The sequence below is a fragment of the Calidris pugnax genome, unplaced genomic scaffold, assembly GCF_001431845.1.
Source record: "Calidris pugnax isolate Ruff unplaced genomic scaffold, ASM143184v1 scaffold54, whole genome shotgun sequence".
Taxonomy (NCBI): Eukaryota; Metazoa; Chordata; class Aves; order Charadriiformes; family Scolopacidae; genus Calidris; species Calidris pugnax.
In genome coordinates this window covers 1,418,923-1,443,103 of record NW_015090864.1, presented here as the reverse complement: position 1 = coordinate 1,443,103, position 24,181 = coordinate 1,418,923, and the positions used below count along the sequence as shown (strand labels likewise).

The following is a 24,181-nucleotide window of genomic DNA, read 5'->3' as shown; positions in this document are numbered from 1 at the left end:
CACATTGACATGAGATTAAATTGAGGTCACACATATGTGTTGTGGTGCTGCCAGTAACACATTGAGCCACAGCAACTATATTGCAATCAGTCAACTGAAGATGATGCATTTTTTTATCATGAAGGAAATTAAATTCTTTGATAACCCACCTGTCTTTAGGGCAGCTGCTGCGAAATTCAAGATTATCCTGTGCAACACCATAACTTATCCTTCTAGGTAAGACTAATTTTTATTCTTCAGTGGTAATCAGCCACAGATCTATATCAGTAAACTGGATTACTCTTGAAAATGAAAAATATTTAAAGTCAATTTAAAATTGCTGACTAGTGCTAGACCATTAGTTTCAGGAAACTGTGGTCTTCCTTCATCTCCACACATCCACTGGCAAAATGAACTTCCACTTCCCTGAACATGGGTTAAACCTGGTCCAAATGAACTGAACCAAAACACAGGAGGATAGTTAATCCTTTTCCTTCATCTTTCATCCCACTGACTCCATGATCGATGGCTCCCAATATGTCCCTTTATAGTCATGAGCTCCATGGCTCTATAGCAGACCTCTCATTTCCATTACCACGGTAAATGTTCATTGCTGCACATAATTTAGATAACAGTATTTTACATACCATTTTTAGTTGGGGAGCACATTCTGAAGCAAGAAGCTGCTAACAGCTGCTTTTGGGGAGAAATTATATAAGCCTGCTTCAAATTATCTTGAGTTTTTTCCTCCCTTAATTTATCACATGTTGAATTCTCAGGGTGGAATTCAATTGCTTAAGCACAGGTGTGTTGAGTACCATCTGAGGTGTTTGATGGTATCCACCTGGCTCCAGCCTGCCTTTCTAAAGCATGTGGATACCTCAGATGACATAAAGCACTTCTCCATACTTAATATATTGAACCTTAAATCTCCACTGGCTGTAGAAGGACACAGATAACTAGCTCGACATTTATGTCTATATTGTAGAAAGCCAAATGAAAATACCTCAATCTGAAGCTCAGGAATCAATAAAAGGGCCTAAATATTTCCACATGAGGGACCCTATACGAGATCCCTACACAAGGTTTGCAGATATGACATGGGACCTATGGGAGACCTGTACCCTTCTGGAGCAGTACACAAACTCCAGGGAAATCTCAAATGACTTTCAACACCTGCATTTACCCAAATGTATCAAACTGCCAGCCAGGATTATTACAGTTCAGTTTGAAAATTCCAGGACTAAAGTTCTCCCTTTTTCCTTTGTTCAGATTGGATCAGAAATAAGGAATCGCAACAGTGAGGTCACAGAAAGGGCTTTCTGTGTTAGGGAAAGGAAACTTGCAGCATTGTACAGGCTATTGAAAGATACTAGTTTAAAAAAAAATTAAAAAAAAAAGCTTGGTTGGGTCATTATTTCTACAACTCTCAGCCTCTCTGTTCATCTCTTGTGGGCTCAGGTTCGCAGCTCCCTTGGAATTTGACCAATTGTATTATTTTGGCTCACATGAAGGCAGGAGTTGCACGCTGCAGAGAATCTCCAGTTCTCTGAGTCATAGTATACATCTATAGAACATGGATGGAAATCACTAATGATTTACCTCCATGAGACATCACATAGCAACCTAGGCTGTAAATATATTAAGTGCTACCGAGTCCTCACAAACCCTGGAATACAAATAGTCAACAGTACGTGCATTTGAATAATCTACATTGGAATGTCTCAAAAATAACTCCTTCTTTGGAAGGGGGCAAGTCACTTCACATCTAGGGCATAGTTTCTGAGATATGCCTGTGGGACTGGCAGACAGGACAGACCTTTGGGACACCAGAGCCCTTTCGGAGGGTCAGGTGGAGGCTCCTCAGACTGCACTAGACCCTTATGACCTGCAACAAAAGTGATCCCTCAGCATGCACTGGGAGGTGGGGTTCATTTGTCCACTTGATGACATCTGCAATGTAAAGGTCTACATCTGAGCAAGTCATCCAGATTTCCTCTTCAACATTTAAGAGAAATACACCATTTTGGGGTACAGTTCAATGTGTTTTCATTTATTTTTTTTTTTTAAACATCCTTAGGGTAAGAAAAATGTCTCACTACAGCCATCCATTTCTCCTCTTTATTGACTGTAAAGGAGACAGAAAAAGATGAGTCTCTTGCAGATGTCTGAGCGTGGATGTCCTGGAGTGCGTCCTGAAGGAATTATTACATAGACACCATTGCACAATAAATTCAGATCTCCACTCCAGGCTCAATCTCATGGTCAAGCAAGTGGAGCTCAAATTACTACGTGCTAGCTGACCCACAGCAATCCTACATATGTGGATTCCTAGCCTACAGCGAATGCTAGCGAATGTGATTTAAATTAACCCTTTTTTATTGTGGGTAAGCAAAGTCTAATTACCACACTTGCTGCAGGCTAGCAGTGAGCGCACAGACAGTTACCAAGGGTCAGCTGATGTGTGGTAACTTGTTGCACCGCAGAAACTCGATCATGAGTTTAATTTGCTATAACTTCCACACACAGGCAAACCCTTAGACCTGGATTCTAATTTCTGCTAAAGCCTCGGGCAGTACAAAAGTTGACTAAAAGTTGCATTAAGGAGAGGGAGCGGTCATGCTGATGCCCCTTTCTCTGCTGAGAGGTGCCCTGACGTGGTAAGTGTCAGCCCGTCTTCCTCCAAAAACTTCCATTTTGCACAAATAAAGTATCTAACAGCGGTAACAATAAAAAACTCTACCTTCCTCAATCTTTTTCTAGCTTGTAACATTAACAGCTACTTGTATCAAACAACAACAAATCTGTTTCACTAGAGGCAGCCAGCATCCCTTGTAACAGAGCTGTGCCTAATAGAAAACAATAAAATGCATTTATGTCTTTCAAATAAATTAACTTGTAAGTAACTTAATAGTACTCTCGCTTCTGAGCCAGGAAACAACAAATAAAGTTTTCCAAAGGTCCATATAGGTACCGTGACACTCCAGCTAGGCTTAAGCCAGAAACACAACCTCTTTGCTGTTAGAAGAAACATCTTTCAAGAGAGACACTGACCATTTTTTCCACCTTTCATCCCATCTCTATTGTCTGCTGCCCGGGTAGAAGATAGAGATGTTCAACAGCAATCACAACATAAGGGGAGACCTACTTGCCTCACCAAGACCAGGACAGAACACAGAAACGCTTGTTTCCCAGACCTCCAGTGGTCTGTAGGGCACTTCCAAAACATCTTAGCAGGGGACAAACTCCAACCAGATACTTTGATTATATGGGGGTTTATTTACAATCTAGCTATGAAATGGCAACTTGTGTTGGTTCACTGAAACCAGCCACATTCAGCTCAGAGGTAGCCCTGAAACAGGGTGAAGTTGATGAATCCCCAACTGGCCAAGCCTGTCAAAAGAAAGGATGAATTCTCCCTCCCTCTTGAGACCTTCAGGATCACAAATGAAAGCTCTTCCCAAAAGTGTATTTCAGTCCAACACAAGTTGTTTGGATGAGTAGGGAAAAATGTGAAATCCTCGTTGTTATCTTAAGAAATAAGCCCATAGAGCCTTACATCTCAGACTTACTTTCAAATGGGTCAGAATATCAGTCACCTAATGCTCAGGTTTCTCAGGGTGGGACCCAGTTCACAGACTGAGACATACACATGTAGATATCTCATACAAAAATGTCCAATGGGGCTAATTCTGGCTTTACTGAATCCACCGCACGCAGAGTATTTTGCAATTAAACCTTATCTGTCCAGGACTGCAGGGGTCCCCAGTCACCTCTGGGACCAAGCTCTCAGTACTTTAAGAAAGCCCTGGAAACCTGGATTTAGCATAACCAGTGTTATGCTAAAGAGCTGAGCTTGCTTCTCCCACTATTCCCTCTGACTTCCTAAATAATGTGCATGTGTGGATTGCACCAACAAATGGAAGAGTTTCTTAAAACCTAGGTGAAACGCGATGCAAAGAGCAGGAAAGTGAAGTGAAAGGTGTTCAGACATTGTGGAATTACAGGAAAGTAGATGAATATTCCAATTGGAGGAAAATTTTGCAAAGCTAAAACTTAGCATCGACTGAGAAAATCCATTATTATCACTTTTGCCATAATGGTAAGAATGGGATAATCATCATAAAAAAAATTGCTATGAGACTTTGAAGGGCAGTGGGGACCAGACTCATACTCTGCAAAGCCGCATTAGTTGCAGTGACGTCTCTCATTTGCTCAGGATGTTCAGAGGAAATCTCCCCGTTTCCACGTTGCCTCATCCGAGCACACATCCACAAAAGCCTAATGAAATGCCGAGGTTTACGCTTATGAAATCAGTCTGGAGACTTTCTCACTGTAGAAGTTTGAAGCACAGCGAGAAGGAAGCTTCCAGAGATTCATAGCTTGGTTAAAAAACTTCCCTGGAGTCAGGGTTGCTACAGTGTTAGCACAATTAGACTTTGAAAAGACGTGTAGGTACTAGTAAACTTCTCAAGGCATAACACTGTGCAAGCAGCTTCCGTAGCTGCTCAGCCACAATGACCTCATATTTCATCTCTGCACTATAATACCGTTGGTGTGATATTTGTCAGCTGAGGTCCTCATCCTCTAGGCGATAGAGCTCTGCCAGTTCACACCATTTCAGCTTTAAACAGGTTCTCGAGGCTGCAGGACTTCAACAGATTTGCAAAAAAGCTTCTCGATTCACCAGGACTGAAACCTCACACGTGCTCATGGCAGAAACCAATGCCCATGCCAAAGCTGACCACCTGGAATAGAGTTTATCTCATCTCTCTGTAGCCACCGAAAAGTTACGAATCCAGTTAATATCACCTAGGCCCCCTCTGTCCTCATAACAGAGAGATCAAGGCCTCGAAAGAGCAAGTTGCCTGTCCTAAGATAGTAGTCTAGGTGGGTTGAATTGCCTTCTGGGGGAGTTAGTCCCTACAAAAGGAGCCTACATGAAAGCCATAAACTAGATGTTTAATTTTTAAGTGACAGAAGCTTCCTAAGATGATTCCTACCCTTCTCGTGAGCCATACACACACACACACACACACACACACAATTCAGCAGCGAGTTCAGAGGGAGAAGTTTTTAAATCACCTTTCAGCATGGTTAGCACACACTGTTGGCAACTCAGCTTAAAGTTTCTCCAAAATATCATCAAAGTGATCCTGAGCCATTGGCCAGCCACAAACCATCATCTGCCTTCTGAGGGGCACAGTGATGAAAAATTGTTTCTATTTTCTCTACAAAGATCTTGGTGTCCACATTGCATCCATAAATGGATTATCACTTTGCACACCAGGCTGGTAAAATGCTCCAGTCCTACAGGAAAATGTGAATTAGCAAACCTGAGGCCAGTGAGCCTTTCCTGGAGTGGCCAGAACCAGATGCTCCAGAAGAAAATGTAAGTGCCCTGTGTAGGATATTTATGGACCATTATTTCCTTGCAAGAATCTTATTCTTGGTCTTCAAAAGTCAGATGATACCTTGAGCCCAGAAATAAAAGCCCCCAGAAACTTGTCACTTACTATGACAATCTTGAATATTTATAATAGCTTTGTAAATATTGCCTTGAATCTTTTGGTTTTTGGCCTGATTAACATTCTGTGGCTCACCCCAAAGCTAAAAACTGGCAGGTTCTGTCTCTACCTCAGGACAGAATATAGAACACACTTTCCCTGGGAAGTGAGATCATTTTAATTTCTTTCTGAGGCTTTTTTTGGTATGTGGAGTACACTTGCCTTCCCATTCAGTTTTCATTTTTTGAGGACGAGCTTTTTCTTTCTCCTGAAGTAACTCTGCAAAGCAGCATCTACTTCAGTGTGTTTCTGCGCTTAAATTGGAAGACTCGTGCTGTTTGCACCGGAGAGGATTTGGGTCTTTTACCTCTTATCTCCAGGAAAAATCACCAAGGAAGGTCAAGGAGCTGACAAACACTTAAGGCTTCTCATCAGCCACTCTTAAAATAGGGATAAAAACCTTCCAGACACCGACTGGCATCACATCAATGACATTGGTTGGGTGTTCAGGCACTCAGTCATAGCTCTTAACTTTAGCTGTCTAAAAGGTAGGTGTTTAAGCTTTTTCTAGAGTGGATGGAGAAAGATAGGCAACTCCAGACAGTGATTCATCACATCCACTAAAAAGATACCTATCTCAGGAAGGATGAATCTCCTTCAGAAGATGTCCATCTTTCTAAAGGGAGGTCAGATGATGAGCTCAGATAGTTAAACGTTACATGGCTAAAATTAAGTGGGTGAATTCCATCCAGAGGTCTGTTATGGGAGTGTTCTGTCACCCAGTGGAGTACAGATACGACTCCTTGCATGCTTGGAAACACAAGATACCCTTAAACTTTTTGAGAAAGCCTTGTTTTCAAAACAGAGTTGTCCCAAGTTGGTGGAATACTTCCTCAACCATGAATTGAATCTTCCCAATCCAACTTGAAAGGAGATGCCTCAAGATAGCTTGAGTCAGCCAGCCTTCGGGATCATCGTGAGATGAGGTCCCACCCCATAAGCAAGTGGGTTTTTTTTGACTGGAGGATTAAGTCCAGTTCCTGGAACATTTTAAAGACATTTTCCCTTGTTCAATCCCTTGGGATCACTCATAGTTATGTTCAGCCCGCTCCTGGGCAAAGGTGTCTATCTCTGCAACTCTGGAAGGCTTCCAGACCAGTATGCCAAGAAATGAAATTAAGGTCTTCTCTTCAGAGCTGCTGCCTTCCTTTGTGGCCATTTCCCAGGCCTATGGGGAGTGCACAAAAAAGCACTGAGCACCCAGCGACCTCAAGGCAACCTGCAAGCGCTGCTCCTCTCACAACCACAACACCTTTTCTCCAATGGCTAAATTGTGTTTTATGCACCTCACTTCATATCTCCACATGTTTAAACCTCTTCAGAGCTCAGGGGCTGGTTGTGAGAAATGGGAAAATTACCATTAAGTCGGTGCCCAGAAGGTCTCTGACTACGAGGCAGGCAAAGCTCGTGAGGCGTCAGTAGATTAATCTGCCCATGTTGGCTAAAGCTGGCCACAAGGATCTCAAGTGGAACTATTCTCTGCCAAAACAGTGCAGTGGAGTCAAGCTCAGGAAATCATTTCTAGCATACCAAAAATGCACTGAAATAGCTACAGTGGGAAATGTAGAAATGGCAGATTTAGGGGTTTTATAAAACAGAAGAGTTTGATTTTATTTATTTTTTTTCAGGATGGATTCTCAAGGGTACTGAGGTTAGAGGCACAGACCCAAGTTACTGGGAGTCAAACCAGGGTGTGAGCCATGTGAACGTTCTTACCCCCTGGTATATATGAACCATCTTATATTTATTGCAGGGTAAGAGCATTCACACGGGCAGTTACCACAGAAAAACTGGCATCTTATTAGTTCACACCCTAACTTACCTTGTGGTAATTTGTTCATGTGCCCATCCCCTAAGGTGCCATTCCCAAAGTGAAGTTAGAGGACGCAATGTCCCCTTTATACTCATAGTCAGCAGCTTAGTGGTTAGGGCACTTACCCATGGTATGGGAAAATGAGCTTCATAAGTTTCCTCTGCTTGATTTGAAACAGGGTTTTGAGCCCAATTTTCTCAAATCTCAGTAGCACGCCCTAGCCAACAGATTATGCTGTTCCACAGAACTACCAAATCAATTACTCACATTGATTGAGCCTTGGCCAACACCGGGGATTCAGCCAGAAACCTCTGGAGCTCAGAACAGAAGCTCTCAACGCTCATCATATCTGAGACCTGGGTGCAGATCAGGATAGGCAGTATATGGACTGATTTTGCAAATGCTGAAGCCCATTAGGATACACACAGAAGTTCTGCAATTCTGCCTTTGCATGCCCCAAAACCCCATCCAGCTCCTAGCCAAGTTTTGCTGCATGTTGTCAGATATATACAAGCCTTAACTGGGTTCTTTCTCTCTCCTGCAATGGGATAGGAGATGGGACAGAGAGATATGCCTGTAATTTACATATATTATTACCGTATGTCCCTGATAGCATGTATAATAATGTGCTATGTATCAGCCCAACACAGGAAAGACTCTCCCTGCTCTCGGGCTTGATCTCAACCTGTGTGACCCAGCTTGGTGCCTGTGCATAGAAAATGAACAAAACTGCCCAGATATTTAAGGATAAACACAGACCTAAGCAGCGCTTTCCTGGCCCAGAATCAAAGTATGAAGCAACTTGCAGGATCAAGACCTAAAGGAGCTCAGAGTCCAAGACATGAGACAAAGAGATTATTCCAAAATCTGCTCAAGTCAAGGGAAGATTTCCCTTGAGTTTGACCTGTCTTTGGAGTAGAAGCAAGCTAAGGAGAGGGATATATCCATGACATATGTACTATATATGTGTCTATACCTACCTTCCTTCATAATATGTACTTTTTTTTCTCCAAAGAGTCCTCAAAGTAGTCCTTAACTGGACTTCTCTAGATGTCACTGGGAGCTGCTAACATCACTTTACCAGGGAAAGGGGTACATTTCTGCAGCTGTGCTGCTCGGGTGCTCACCAAACACAAGCTGAGCTTTCTCAAAACCCTTTCATCGCTCTCATTCACTCTGTCTTGTGACCCTCTACCAAAATGCTTGCAACACAGAGCCATGCTGTCAGGAGCCTCCCAGGTGAGGGACATGTGGTATGTGTCGTGCTGGTATGGGAGACAAGCTGTGGCTTCCAAGAACGGGAGCCCTCTGCACTCCTTAAACCTAATGAGAAGGTTCATTCACTTCATTTCTTCCTCAACAACGCAACATGTCTATCAAGAGATTCATGGCACGGCCCACACCTTCCACGTTCTCCTTTCTCCCACAAATCACATAGTCAAAATGAAAAGGAAAGGGGCAAAATACAGAAGATAAATGGATTAAAAAAAATAGAGCAAGAAATTGTTCTGCCACAAATCACATAGTCAAAATGAAAAGGAAGGGGGAAATACAGAAGATAAACGGATTAAAAAAAATAGAGCAAGAAATGATTCTCTGGGCACTGAAACTTGTGACCACTGCCTTCTCTGTCCTCCTGTCTGTATTTCTGATGTGCAGGGAACATTGCACACACACACACATGCACACACGTGTCACATGCATGCGTGCACACACACTTGTGCACACACAGTGTAGCCTCTCCCTCTGGGAGGGCACTGGTCACAATTCTCCTCTACTTAGCTTCCCAGTTTTTGTGAGACTTGTGGGTAACCGATATCTTTGAGAACTTCTACCAAATGAAGCTCATTAGGACAATAGGTTCAAATGCCATTAGGGGGACAAATGGACAGGCAGCAGGATTGCTTAAGCCTTGGTTCATGCAGAACCCAGCTGTAAGAGATGGAGTAGAGGAGAAATGTATCTGAGAGCCCTTCCATGAGCCCCTCCTCGCCCCCAGCCTGACAGTCCCTTTGGGGCCACAAAGCACATGCCCTGAAGGACATCAGTCCCTTTGCACCAGCTCTCCCTTATGATTACAGATTCGCATTTTTACACACACTTTGGAAAGCCCTGAATTTCACAGAGAAGGGGGCCAACACCGGCTGAAAATTACACAAATTACACTTGAGGTGTCTTCATCTATTTTCCCCTATTATTAATAATAGTCTCACTTAGCACAGTAGTGCCTAAGGCTAAGTTCATGCCTAACTTAGCACCCAGACAGTTTTAGTAGCAAAATGTACGCAGACACCTGAAATGTAGGCAGTTTAGATGGATGTTCACGTCACTTCTCTCACTCTGCCATTATATCGATGCCACCATATTCGTCTGGCATCAAAGAAAATCCCAGGCATCTTTCCTGACATCTTTAAGATCAAGGAAATTTAAGATAAGCCAAACCCTTCCTCATTCACAGTAACAGAAATAGTCTGGGAATTTGAGGACCAGACAGTGTCTAGTGTGTGAAAGTGTGTGAATGAATTTGTACAGATCTTATCAGCAAGGTCAGCCAGAACCATAAAGATCTTGAGCTCAGGAGAAGACAATATGAGCTGGTGACTTTTGCTGCAGTGATTTCAGAATTGTGATTGGCCTTGAGGGTGGTCTCTGTCACGGTACCTCCACCCGGCATCTCATTTCTGGTTACAAAAATCAGTCCAAATTACTATTTCTTTGACAAATAACGTTTCTGCAAGAGTACTTTTCTTGACTCAGGCTTTGCGTTGTAAGCTAGCACCACAGAAAACCAAAAAGGATAGACTTTTGCAGAAATACAAATGCTTTGTCCATTCTTTGCCCACAGCTGTGGGCAGGATTAACATAAGTATTTGGGCACAATGGAGTTAAAGCATTTGACCTAACCTTGTTCATCCAGAAGTCAGGCACCCAACTAGTCACCTTGTTTCTCTTGACCACCAACATAGAGAGATCAGCTGCTACAGAGAGAGCTATTGCATCCAAAGATTGACGTCAAAGATAGACATGATGAATCACAGTGAGGAAGTGTCAGCTCTCATTCATTGACTGGAAAGGGAGCTTAGATGACTACCTCAGATGAGATGTCCAGCTCAGAGATGGAGTATGACAAGTCCTGCTCAGCATGGTTGCAGTGCGTAAGCATTATGTACGTCTCTATGATAGGGTGACCAAACCTAAACTCTTCCCTCGTGGTCTCTCGTACTGACTCACGTGTGTCTAGCTGCCCTGACTGTTATCCTCACCCAAGTGTGGGGTTTTTTTTTGAAACACTGAGTCAAAGGTAACTCCAGCACAGTTTTTCCTCCTTTACCTCCAGCTCTGCTCAGTGACCCCACACTGTACACTGAAACGAGATGTGTGCAGCCTGTCTCTGCCAGAGACTGTAGGAAACTGTCCTGTTTTCCAGCTTTCTTATTCTCCTCTGTCCAGGTGACCAAGCCTTTTTGATCAGGCTTGTGGAAGCAGAGAAAGAATCCAAACAAAAGCCTGTATTCATAGAAACGCAATTTCATAGAATCACAGAATTGTTCAGGTTGGAAGGGACCTTAAAGATTATCTCATTCCAACCCCACTGCCATGGGCAAGGACACCTCCCACCAGGAGGGTTGATCAAAGGTTGATCAAAGCTCTGTCCAACCTGGCCTTGAACCCCTCCAGGTATGGGGCAGCCACATCTTCTCTGGGCAACCTGGGCCAGTTTCTCACCACCCTCACAGGAAAGAATTTCTTCCTAATATAATATTGCCCTGTTTCTGGAGCTTGCGTGCAGGACAGAATTTCTCACTTTATGCTCTCTGTTTACCAGAGTCACAGGCAGCAGGAGCACCAGCATCACTAATTGGTGGCAGAGACCACAACTGTGTCTATGGCTGCAAATATATGCTAAACTCTATAACCCTTGAATAAGTTTTTGTACTACAGTTTGGAGACTCTTCTGGTAAATGTGACAGTTTACTTCTCATTTTAGTGGAGCTGTTAGAAAGCTCTACCAACAACACACTGCCTTGTACTATGAATGTGCTTGAGCCTTTCATTCACCGGGAGACCGAGACTACACATGATGTCAGCAGGACAGATGGACTCAATGCTCGTTTCTATCACAAACTTCCCATATGCCTGTGGGCAAGTTACACCGAGGATCTCTCTGGTCACTGAATTAGCATTTCCCTGTCTGATCCCCAATCTCCTGCTAATGTGTCTTATCTATTCTCTTTCAACTCAGTTGTTTGCTCCATCTGTCTGGACCTTATACTCTTTCAGGGAAAAACTAGTTCCCACTGTGCCCTTACTCTTGTGTTGTAAGTGACTTTTAGGTTTTGCAATCAATCCACTAATATCCATGACCTGTCCTGCTAGAAAAAGGCTGTGATCCAGCCGCTCCTTCCTTATCCAGCTGATATTCTTGTTAGTAATGACTCAGTGCTAACTACCTCTTATATCCATTACTTCTTCACAATTCTGATTTAGGTATATTTAATCCAGCCTCGGGCACACGAGGATGGATGAGATGATTTAATGATGGTAGAAGGTGTTACACCTATTATGCCAAACACGTAGTGAGAAGCAGCTCAGTGAATCTAAGGTGTCTAATAGTTAGACAGCTAAATTTGTCCTGCTTAGCTTCCCTTCTCCCTATGGCACGTGAGGAGGAGAAATAAGCACTTCAATAAAAGCAACAGAGCTAATCCACTTTTCCTCACATTCAAAATGAGCTAAGGGTATTCATGGACCAGTCACTGCAATCCACTGACAAGGGGCAGCTCAATAAAATCAGTTAATTGATCAGGTTGCAGCAATGCAGTCAATAAGTCTAAGGCATCACGCAAGAAATATGTGTCTAAATAGCCTTGCACTTCACTTCTTCCATCCTCTTCCACTTAGCCTTTTACTGTTTTGTCTGAGCACTCCCACCAGCAAATCTTTCCAGATGGTGACCAAACCACATCTCTGCTAATGCTGCAGCAAAGCAGCTTTCAGGCCCTGGAGATCAGGCTGCTGCTTTTTTTCCTCTGTAGATTTACACTATTTGTAAATGAGAGTTTATCAAGGCCTTGAAAAAAATAATCAGCACCCCTTGTTGAAGCCAGCTGGTGAAAGGGTTAGGCTGGACTGAGCCTCCCAGTCCCTGGATCCCTCACTGCCAGAAAATAATAAGACAATATCAACGCACACTTCAAAACATCTTCAGTCCATCTTCCCAGCATCTACATGTCTTCAAAGGGTCCTGTGCCTCTAGGATGACTTCCCAGCAGCATTACAAAGCCACAAGGAAAGGCATCTCTCTCATGGTATGTACGATAAAACAAGGCACCCAGATCTGCTGGTTTGGATCAGGAAGGCAAATTATTTCATGACAAATGCATCAGGTCTGCTCTTCCCATGGAAGAATGTGCAAGAAATTGGCATTTCATAAGAATTCCCTTCAAACTTCCTTCTGAGATATGGGATTTTTGCTCAGCTCTTCCACACAGATGTGGAATGCAACACCAAGACGTCAAGTGATGTTTTTTTAAGGTAATTTTGTCACTAAAGATGTAAAGAAATGCCCACCAGGATTTTCAAAATAGTCTTCCAAAGGAAGTATCCTCTTTCAGTATTCTACGTCTGCATAGAACATAAAATGCCTAGATGCTTCTAGCTCAAGGACTGTATTGCAAGCAAAAAAAAATAAATTAAAAAGGTATAGAAGCTGGATTCATCTGTTTAAAAGGAGGTATCTTTGTCTGACCCACTCAAGTCATCCAGGATCCTCTTGCAGGCGATGGTGAGAAAACTGGCACAGCTGGGATGTGATTCATCCCATCCGAAAGTAAATGTATAACATACGTCAGATGAGTTGCATCCTATTTCTCACCAATAACTCTAAGGCAAACTGGGCTAGAGACTGCTAAAGCTCTAAGAGGCTTCTCCCTCCAGAAGGAATAGGAATCAAACCTGGATCTCCCAAAAAACAGCATTAACCAGATTTTTACGCTTTGAAAGGAACTGTGGGTCTCCCAGTAAATTTTACAAATCTTATCAGATGCCCAATGGTGTTTTCCAATTCTTCACCGGGCTTTGGATGGGGTCCTACCTGTCCAGCAAGAGCTTAGATTGTCCCATTTCTTTCTGGCTACTGTAGAATTGTAAAAAAAATGGAAATGTTCCCTTAAGTGTGTCCCTCAGCCTGCGAAAGGATTTAGAATTGCTCTCTGTCATGCCACACAACACTGTCTAGCAACAGGCTCTATTGTTGTTCTTCTGGGGGGCAGAGGGACAAACTGAATGGTAGGCTTGGCAACTGTTCAAGGAGTTTCAGTCCTGCCTTCCCACCCCTCAGTAAATATCTCTATTAGACAAGGTGCACCCTTTTGGAAGCAGAAGAAACTCCTGCTCTGCTCGGTGCCGATTGGCTTTGTGTCTCAGGCCTGGCCGTAGCAGAGAGGGGCTCTGCCTTTTCTCGCTGCTCTGTCCTACAACGTGAAATCTCTTGAATAACAGGCACTTCCTAGGAAACCTGAACGTGCATAACCCCTGGCAGCTCCCTTAAGTGTGTCCCTCAGCCTGCGAAAGGATTTAGAGTTGCTCTCTGTCATGCCACACAACACTGTCTAGCAACAGGCTCTATTGTTGTTCTTCTGGGGGGCAGAGGGACAAACTGAATGGTAGGCTTGGCAACTGTTCAAGGAGTTTCAGTCCTGCCTTCCCACCCCTCAGTAAATATCTCTATTAGACAAGGTGCACCCTTTTGGAAGCAGAAGAAACTCCTGCTCTGCTCGGTGCCGATTGGCTTTGTGTCTCAGGCCTGGCCGTAGCAGAGAGGGGCTCTGCTTTTTCTTGCTGTTCCGTCCCACAACGTGAAATCTCTTGAATAACAGGCACTTCCTAGGAAACCTGAACGTGCATAACCCCTAAACTGCACCTTCTAAAAGAGAGGTAGAGGAAATACGAACCTGGAAAGTGAAATTCAGAGATACAGACTGGGCAAAGAGAAAGTGCTCTGATTTCAGAGAACTGAAAGTAAAACAAAGTCGGAGGAATTCTCCAAAATGCAGATACAGCTCTTGCATTAGGAAGAGTGATCGTGCCCTCTGCTGAGATAGCTGTCATGGTAGGGAAGCAAGGAAGCCATTTTATATCTCTTTTTTAAAAGTTTTGAGATGGACCTCTACTATAAGCTTGATTCGATGACTTGTGGATGTGTTTGGAGGATGGTGGGAGATTCAGGATGTGTTTGAGGATAAGGAGCACTAGGAAGATGTATTTGTGCTCCGGAGTGTGCTGGATTGGAGGCAGGATGGAACGTGTTGCAGAAAAAGCTGCAAAACACTCAAACTGCTTGGGCTTTCAGCAGCTGTGCTGAGACATGACAAAATACAAGCTGGTGTGAATTTGCTGAGGAGAGGGGTGGCCCAGAAGTTTTTAGTAGTGTTTGGATGGCATACACATTCCTGCAACAGCGTACCTTGGCTGCACCCATCCCGCAACACCAGTGAGCACTAGATGCTGAGGAGCTTGTTAAAATACAGGAAAACGATGGAGAAAAAGTCCATGACTTGATTTTAGCCATACGAAGTTATACCAGGCAATAGGAATCAGAAATAAAGCTCATATTCTAACAGCTAGGAAATAGGTAAATGAGCAAAGTCTCAAAGAGGATTCCCTGTCTTGGGTATAATCTGACTAAAGCTGGACAACAGTGGTGGAGGTGTCTCTGAGCTGGTTGCCTCGACTTCTCCATAAATTAAGCTTAACTAGTCAAGCTCAGTTGAATGACAGACATGAATCACACCATAAGAAAGTGCCCACTTTTCCCCATCAATGGAAGGACCCAAAAGCACCTGTATTGGATGGAGACATAGAAATTGCAGATACGTAATGGGCCCATCAATGGAAGGACCCAAAAGCACCTGTCTTGGATGGAGACATAGAAATTGCAGACATGTAATGGTTAAATTGAATTCCACCCCAAAGCTTTGCTCAGTTGCCTGCAGATAGGCATCAAGCGTCACTGAGATGCTCTGGGGTTTCCTTGGCTGCCCTCCATCTGCTGCTGAAAAGGAGCCTGTCATCAGTGGATTTTTTACAATCCCTGCCAGGCCTCTGAGGACAACCAGGATGCCATTGGGCATCTTAACTGGAAATAGAACCTATGCTTGGGCATCTGATTGGAACCCAGGCATCTTCTTTTTTGGACTAGATGTCTTTCCTGGAAGACATGCTTAAACTGACCATTAGGATTCATGCATGATGATCAGGAGAGCTTCCCTAATCTGTGATAAGTGTGAGGCCAGGCCAGAAATGTGAGAGTCTACCACTATCTGAGCTCAAGGTATTCTCAGAGCCTTCTAGGAAAACCTACTCCAACACACTTTGAGCCTACAGAGCCCCCATGGAAGAGGAGAAATGGCCATTCCAAACATCCAGGATGCTTTGTGAGGAGGCCTGTGATGTGAGAAGGGAACCAGACCATAAGCTACGACATGGCCTTCCTGATGAAGCCTGAGAGCATGCAAAGATGCAACAACAGAAAAGCATTTCATACCAATAGAGCGTGGAGGAACGAGTTGGAAAAGAGTAACAGCACCCCTGCTAAGAATTACCACTATGCCAGTATAAAGCATAACTGACTATTATTTATACCAGAACAGAAGCTGTGGTGAGGAGACCAAAAGCACCTTAAACTCCTTTGACAGCCCAGGCTCTACAAATGCAAAGCACTCTCTGGGTACCCGCAACATCCAAGTGGGAAGGGGACTTTGAATATGCAGGTGACAAACAAGGAAAAGAGACAAACAAGGTCTTTGTGATGCATAACGCTCTCCCCCAGTTTACAGGCCACTTTCAAAAGCAGTGCCCTATGTTAGGAGTTCAGAACAAGGGAGTTAATGTATTGGTTCTTCTTCCCTTCCTTCCCTTGTTTTTTGCAGGTACCAGTAGAATTTGGAGTGAACTGATGAACTGATGAATTTTTGCATGTTGTGCTAAGGTGATAACAGGATGTAAAGCAAACCTTGCTTTAAAGGGACAGAAGGGGAGAAAAGCATTATGAATGGTCCAGGCTAGATGGCAACAGTTGGTGTAGACAGTTTCAAGAGTGACTTCACTACAAGACCAATCTCATGCCTGATCCAGCAAAACCCTGGTGGATATGTCATGGGAGGACTCCCCCCACACACAGAGTTTCCTGAGTGTTCCTCTCCTTTCAGTATTAAGCCCCACTGAACTGTCTTGGCTTTTACAGACCCTGGGCTTTCATTTGGCCCTGGGTGGTGTCAGCAAAGCAGAGATGGGTTCAGTGAGACAGGGTGCCAACAGCTCTTCCTGCAGCCTTGGGGCTGTGCCCCATCCAGCCTTAGCTGAGCATGGACAAGACATACACGCTCTGGTTGATACTTCTTCCCCTGCTATTTCCCCTTTCTTTCCACTATATTTCAGTGGTTTTAACTAGTACCATACCCCAGCACCTACCACCTCCTGACTGGGCCGAAAGCACCAAGCTCCACATCACCAGAAGGCAGTGGGTGCCTATTTTGAGCCTAGAATGCCCTTCTTTGCAGCAGTGTTCTCCAGACCTCCTGCATGCTCCACTTCCCCTCTTCCCAGCTGCACTCTTTGGCCCCACGGCGTTTCCTTTGGGGATCCAGAGGAAGATCATGAGTCCAGTCCTGCTCCGGGAAGGAAATTTCAATGCGGGTGTTGGTGAGAGTAGGACTGGTCCATCCCCGCTGGCAGGAGGCCCTGGGGATGAGACTGTTCTCATCACACAGCCTTTGTCATACTGTGCACAGCTCAGCTGTCCGAAGGGAGCATCCGTGACTCAGAGCCCGGAGGATTCCCCCTGTGACACATTTGTGCAATGCTTGTTAAGTGCTGTCATTATGCCCAATAAAGCCCTTTGAAATGCGGCCGGGCTATTTGAATCACGAACTCCAAAAACTCCAGCACAGATGCTGAGCAAGGGGGAAGCGGGCACATAAACCCATGGTTGTCCCATCAGGCTTTTCTTGCTCTCCCATCCACACAAAGCAAAACCATCTGCTCGTCACGATGTCTAGCACAGCACAGCCTCCTTCCCCTGCTGGTTTGCACCCCTGCTAAGCCCCAGTGATGTGGGAAGAGGTGCAGAGATTGGCATTCCCTGGCTGGAAAGGCAGCAGCGTTGCTGCAGGGCTGGAGTTGGGTTGGCTCATCCCAGTTGCAGGAAGCAGGATGCAAGTAGGAAAGGGATCCCATAGATTTGGGATGGAAACACCAGTGAGTCAGCCTCATTTCCCCTGGTACCATCAGCCATCCTTGACTTTTCTTTCCTAGGAAAGACCACAGACTCACAGCCAAAGCCAACGCTCCTCAGCAGATTTGGGATGGAAACACCAGTGAGTCAGCCTCATTTCCCCTGGTACCATCAGCCATCCTTGACTTTTCTTTCCTAGGAAAGACCACAGACTCACAGCCAAAGCCAAGGCTCCTCCAGCCTGACCCTTTAGAGGGAAGAGTCAAAAAGTCTCTTTCGGCCAACAGAAAGCAGGTCTATGTCCACCCCTTTGTTCCAACTACTCTACCTATGGCAGACTTAGGTGTAGAACTGAGTCTGGAAAACGAAATGCCATGTGTGCAAGTGAAATGACTCATTTAGGTGGCACAGGAACCCAAAGAGGAGAACAGAGCCCACTTGTTCCATTAATTGCCATGTGTGCAAGTGAAATGACTCATTTAAGTGGCACAGGAACCCAGAGAGAACAGAACCCACTTGTTCCATTAACGTCTCCTGCCCCTGAAGCAGACGCTTCCTTACCCTGCCCTGGTGCTGAGCACTGCAATAGCACCCAAGGACATGGGGCATGTGCAGAAAGGTCTTTAGAAAGAATAAAAGACCTTCCCTTGGTGAACTGGACAACCAGCTCTGCTGCAGGCTCATTGCAAGGTCCCAGGCAGGACCTTTAAATTCCTCTGCGTCTGCTTACCCACCTGCAAACTAGGAATAAAAAACATTCTCTCCCTTCCTGGGCACATATCAAAGCTTAAACAATGTTAGTAGGTGCTCAAAGGTGAGAAGTCTTAAAGGTGTTCAAAAGTCTGTAAAGAACACATTTTGCCTCTGGGGCTGCTTGAAAAGGGCTGGGGAACAAAATGATTAACTTTTCCTTATCAAAGTTAGGAAAAGCTTGCTTGTTTGACGTAATGCCTTCATTCAGTGCTTCGAATATCAAGTTGCTGGTTTTCAGATTAATTTATCTAACAACATCCTCAAAATTGAAAAAAAAAACAACCACCCAATGAATATGTAGCAGGACAACACAAATTCATAGAATCATAGAATGCTTTGGGTTGGAAAGGACCTTAAAGATCATCAAGTTCCAAGCCCCCTACCATTGAAGGGACACCTCCCACCAGACCAGGGTGATCAAAGCCCCATCCAGCCTGGTTTTGAACCCTTCTAGGGTTGGGGCAGCCACAACTTCTCTGGGCAACCTGTTCCAGTGTCTCACCGCCCTCACAGTAAAAAATTTCTTCCTCATTTAATAAAGTTAGTCTAAAATTTGAGTAGTTGGGGGCTCTTCTTTAGCACACGTGCTCTCGGGGAAAGTCCCAGCCCTCCTCATGTTTAAAATAGGGCCTTCTTGCTAAGATCTTTTGAAATTTTCAGTTCCTGCCATGAGAAAGACTTCTTGTGTGATCTTAGTCCAGCCATTTAATCTCACCAGCACAGCCCCTCCATGCCTGGACTATGCCAAGTGCAACATAAATACCATTAGAGTCTGTTTCTCCAGTCTCACCATGAAAAAATGGAGATGGGAAAATATTTCCCTTACCCTCTGCAGACTGTACCCCACTCATGAACCAGGCAGGGGCTATTTCTTCCCACTTAGACCTACACAGCAAGATCCCCTTGACCCAGATGGTGTTGGGTGCCAATCCCCCATGCTGTGACTCCAGAAAAATCCAAAGCTGGTGGGCAAGCTGGTATCTGAGAATAGGTTAAAACATCATTCCATGATTATATGCCGCCTGGCAAAACAGGGCCATGTAAGATACTGTTGTAACACAGATATGTGCACATAAAGACAATTCCCAAGCCTTGGGGCAAGGGTGGAAGAGGGCTGCACGTACGGGGATTGCACCACGGAGACCTGAAATGAAGCCACCTCTGATGAGGAGCATTTCAGCTGTTGAACGTGGCACCGCAACCCGCTGCAGGAGCAGAGGGAATGAAGACGAATGCCATCGCCTTCGGAAATGCCAAAATCCTCAACCCCAGCTAATCGAGCAGAGGAGAAGTGGGTAGATGCAATTCTTATTTCCAAGCTCCAGAGATTGCTTTAGGAGCACCGGTGCCAACGCACATGGCTCACGCTGTCCCTTGGGTGACCTTCCCCGACTCTGCCTCCCTCCTGGCTAACGAGGGATGATCATCTCTCACTTAACACAGCTGCTCTCTGCCAAACCTAAGCTTTGCTTTCTCAAGTGCGGAGCCTGCCAAGACTCAGCTTGGTTCTCCAGGATTTGCAAGAAAAAGGAGGATCGGGTTTTTCATGCGATCCCGAACCTGGCCTGGCTTTCACATGCCCCAGTGCAAACTGGGGGCTGTTCCGCACACCCCGAGGGGACCAGGTCCCAGGAGAGACCTGACCCAGGTCAGAAGCCAGGACTTCATGCATGCATTGCTTTTATTGAGGTGATGCCATCAAACTCTGACAGGGACATGTTCAGGTGTTGCACCTGTGTATTGCTGGAGTAATGCCACCGGGTTACTTGTCTTTCTGTTGGCAGGGCTCCCTCCCACCCTGCTCCCGTGCACTTACATTTCCTGAATCACAAAAGATAGAGCTGGAAAGATCTTTTAGACCACTTTCTCCAACCCTCATGGGCTGTAAAGTGGTTACCGCAGGACATTACAGACTTTGGCCACCTTCATCCTACATGGATGAGTCAACCAATAGAGCTTCTGTGACCAGTCTTGGGGAATAAGCAATAAGAAGCCAAGAGCGAACAGAGGTCTCAGCCAGGAAAATATTCCTAACACACATCCTTCATGACCACTTTCCAAACCCCAGCCTGACATCTCCAGTAACATTGCATCCACTCTGCCACTACTGGTTATAGCTCATCTTCTTGTCCAGTTTGTTATGGGGCTAACCTCATCCCACCTCATTCAGGACATGATACAGGTGTAATAGAGAACAACAGAGGACACAGGAGCTCCACCACAACCAGCAAAACGGAGGAATAGACAGACATCGCCACCTAAAGAGATGCCATCACACGAGGTCCAAGCCACATGGGACCTCCTGTGAGATGTCCTCTTCCAGTCCCTCTCCAGGCACAAGCTTTAAACACCCACATCCCTCAGCACGCACCAAGATGCCTCGCACCCCAGGAAGAAAAACATTTGAGATGCCAGCTGGCAGGTTCCTCCCATGGTGAAGAGATCTGCCTGTACTTCTAATTCAGCCCAGAGATCCTCTCCCATGATCATCTCCCTTAGAACCAGCCTCCTGGGCTACAGGAGGTTAAGATCCCCAGCACTGAAGCCCTGTGTTAATTTTTATCACTTTTTTTTTTTTTTTTCCTCCTGAACCAAACCCTACTTCTTTCTGAATCATCCTGCAGTCAGGCTGTCCTCAGACCAAGCCAGGCCTCACGCCGCTGATCAAAAAATAAAATAAAATGCTTTTTCCATTTCATGTGCAGTCAGCCAAGACAGTGCAAGTTAGCTGGAAAAAGTTTTAATTTTGTTTGTGCTGCTGCTGGGACTCCTCAGGGACCCCAGACCTCCACAGGACAAGGGACAGGTTACATCTCCTCCTCCCCCATCCATGAATTCTGCTTCTGAATTTCCTAAGTCTTTTTTTACTCATTCCAGTCTCTCTTCCTTTTTTTTTTTTTTTTGTTCTGAAAACCAAACCAAAAAATGAACAGCACTAACATTTGAAAAAAAAATCCCAAAACCAACACTTTTTTGCTCTTAATTTGGCCCCCTGGGTGTGGAAGAGCCTTTTGCTGCCACCAGTAGCTCCTTTGGGTTGAAGAGGGCAACACCATGTGGCGTTGGACAAAGTCCCGTGCGGTTCCTGTGCTACAATAAATCCCACCAGCACGTCCCTAAAAACTCATCACATCAGTCCCGATGGGAACCAGTGCCCTCTTCTTTCATTATTTTTAAAAGATTGGTTTTAAAGCCTATTTCATCCCTCTCTAAATACGTTATTTGGGATTTTTTTTATTCTTAAAAAGCTCCCGAAGCTTTCTCCCCCATCGTCGCTGCAAGGATGTGGATGGAGGGTGGGAGCATCGCTGAATCAGGGGAATCTTTTCCCTTTTTTTTGCTCTACTGAACTTTTCCTGAAGGTACCAGGCACCCGGGGCTGCGCGGGGGCCACCAGCGCTGCGTGGCCTGATTTGAAACCGGTGCCCCCACGCCACAGTGGGAACAGCAATTTAAAAAGCTCAACCAAGCAAGAAGCCCTATTTAGAGGTAGAGAGAAATTCCAGGAACAGACACATGCCCGCTTGCTCCCCCTTGATAAATACGCCCTCGATGTTTCCCCTAATTTCTTTCCTTGGGGAGAATAATTAACCCAAACCTGCAGGAGAGTATAATTTCTCAGTCCGTGCTTTCGCTCAAATTGTCTTGGAGCCCGAAAGGGACGTTAAGTATCCACAGCTCTGTGGGATTTAGGATGAGTTTACGCTTTAATTAGAAACTATTATTGGGGGAGGAGGGAGAGGGGACACAATTTGGGGATGGTAAATGACGGATTTTCTGCTGTGAGCAGCCGAGCCGCTATGAGCTAATAGAGGGGAGGGCTTTAAATAGAGGTGGTTGAGTTGAGATGTTTGTTGCTCACACTACCAGGCTTAAAAAAAAAAATAAATTCCTGGCCCTCTCTGCAGTGCCTTCAAAAAAGAAAAACAACCACAAAAAACAAACAAACCAAACCAAACCACCAAAAAAGAAAGAGAAGAACAACATTAAATTAAAATAAAAGAAAGAAGCGCCACAGTTTGGTTAAATCAGCTGGTTTGGGAGCGGGCTGTCCTTGAGGAGGAGAAAAGAACCTGCACTCCCGATGGTGGGACGCTCCCGGGTGCATCCCGGGGGGGGGACACCCTTGTGTCCCCCTCCAGCCCCTGCCTGGTCCATTCTCCAGGTCTGTCCCCCACCTCCAGGCAGCCGGGGTGGCCCTGGGTTTATAACTCGCTTGAGGATAAATAAAGAGGGAAAGGGGTGTGTGTGAGTGTGAGAGGGGGAACTCCTCCGACTCCCCCACCCCAATCAAAACCTCCTTTGCATTTCCATGGCCCGAGGGGGGGCTTTGCTCTCTTTGCGAAAGAGCCCTCGAAAACCGCTGGTTGGCAGCGGGGAAGGATGGGCAAAAATAATAATAATAATAAAAAAACAACCAAAAAAACCCTAAAAAAACCCCAAAATTCATCTATATGCTCCCCCTGCGCACACCTGATGCCCTGGCTTGGAAAGAGACCTCCTGTCCCTCTCTCCATCACCTCCTTCCCTGCCTTTCCCCCCAAGCTCTCCTCCGCCCCCCGAAAACCATCTCTCCCGCACCTTGGGGATGCGGGGACATGGAGACATGGGGACAAGGGGACAAGGGGACAAGGGACATGAGGGGATGAGGGACATGGGGACATGGGGACAAGGGGACAAGGGACATGGGGACGCGGCCGCTCGGCTCTGCCCTCCTCGGTGGGTGACAAGGGAATATTTATGTTGGTATTAGAGGAATGCGTTTCCTTCTCCAATCAGGAATGCAACCGGAGTTTCTAATTATAAGTTAGATGGTGGCTGGGAATAAAAGATTGCTTTTTAATGACTCCCGTCCAGGTGCTCTTTCTGCCTGTCTTCCCAAGAACACATTTGCATTTTATTGCCTTTTTTTTTTTTTCCTCTTTTTTTTTTTTTTTTTTTTTTTTTACTCCCATCCCAACGAATTCCCTGCTTTCAGACATACCTGAAATAGTTGGAGCCGCTGCCTTCAACACCCTCACCTCCGCACCGCCGGGCAGCGCGGGGGGGAACCGCACCCGCGGATCCCACCTGAACCGCGTTAACACCCCTCGGCGGATGGGGGAGGAAGGGGGAGAGTGTGGGGCAGAGCTTAAATACACTTAAAAAAAAATTAATAATAATTATTGGGGTTTTTTTTGCTTTTTTTTGGACGCTTCTGAGTTATTTCAAGCACCGCCCCGGGTGCGGAGAAGCCCTTGCTCCGCGCTAGGGTCGCGCAGCCCGCCTTCCCCCTCCGCGGGCGCGGAGCTGGCGGTTCCCTAACCCCGGGGCTGCTCCCTAACAAGGGGTAGCTCCGCACCCGCGCAGCCGGCGGCGGAACGGGGGGAACCCCAGCCGCCTTCCCCGCGTCTCTCTGCCCCGCGCAAATACCCCCGCGCACCGCGCTTCTTCCGCGCTTCTCCGCCAGCTGCCGGCAGAGCTAGGGCTTCCCTGAGCCCAATTACCTCCGCGGGGTAATTAGAGCAGATCTTGCAGTTACATGCCTTGCCCAGCACCATTTGCTTTTTGTGGGGGAGAGAGAGAGAGAGAGAAAAGGCTCTTAAAGGCGAAAAAAAAAAAAAAAAAAAGAAACAACCAAACCACCCCAAAACCGTCAAAAGAGCTGCAAAAAAAAAAAAAAGTGCTTTATCCCGGGGAAAAACGGGGTGCGCGGGTCCCCGCCGATCTTGCGCGGGGCAGCTCCGCGGCAGCATCCCCCCCAGCCTCGGCTCTGCCTTCCCAAAACCAGCCCAGGTTGTTCAGTCTCCTCTCACCTCCTTTTTCTTTCTTTCCTTTTTCTTTTTTTTTTTTTTC

At 45.6% G+C, this 24,181-nt stretch overlaps 1 protein-coding gene across 1 annotated transcript in view; it reads right to left on the bottom strand.

Annotated features, from left to right (window-relative positions):
* The window catches only part of WNT3A (wingless-type MMTV integration site family member 3A), a 126,567-nt gene that overhangs the window by 101,300 nt on the left and 1,086 nt on the right, over positions 1-24,181 (bottom strand). The window lies entirely within an intron of this gene.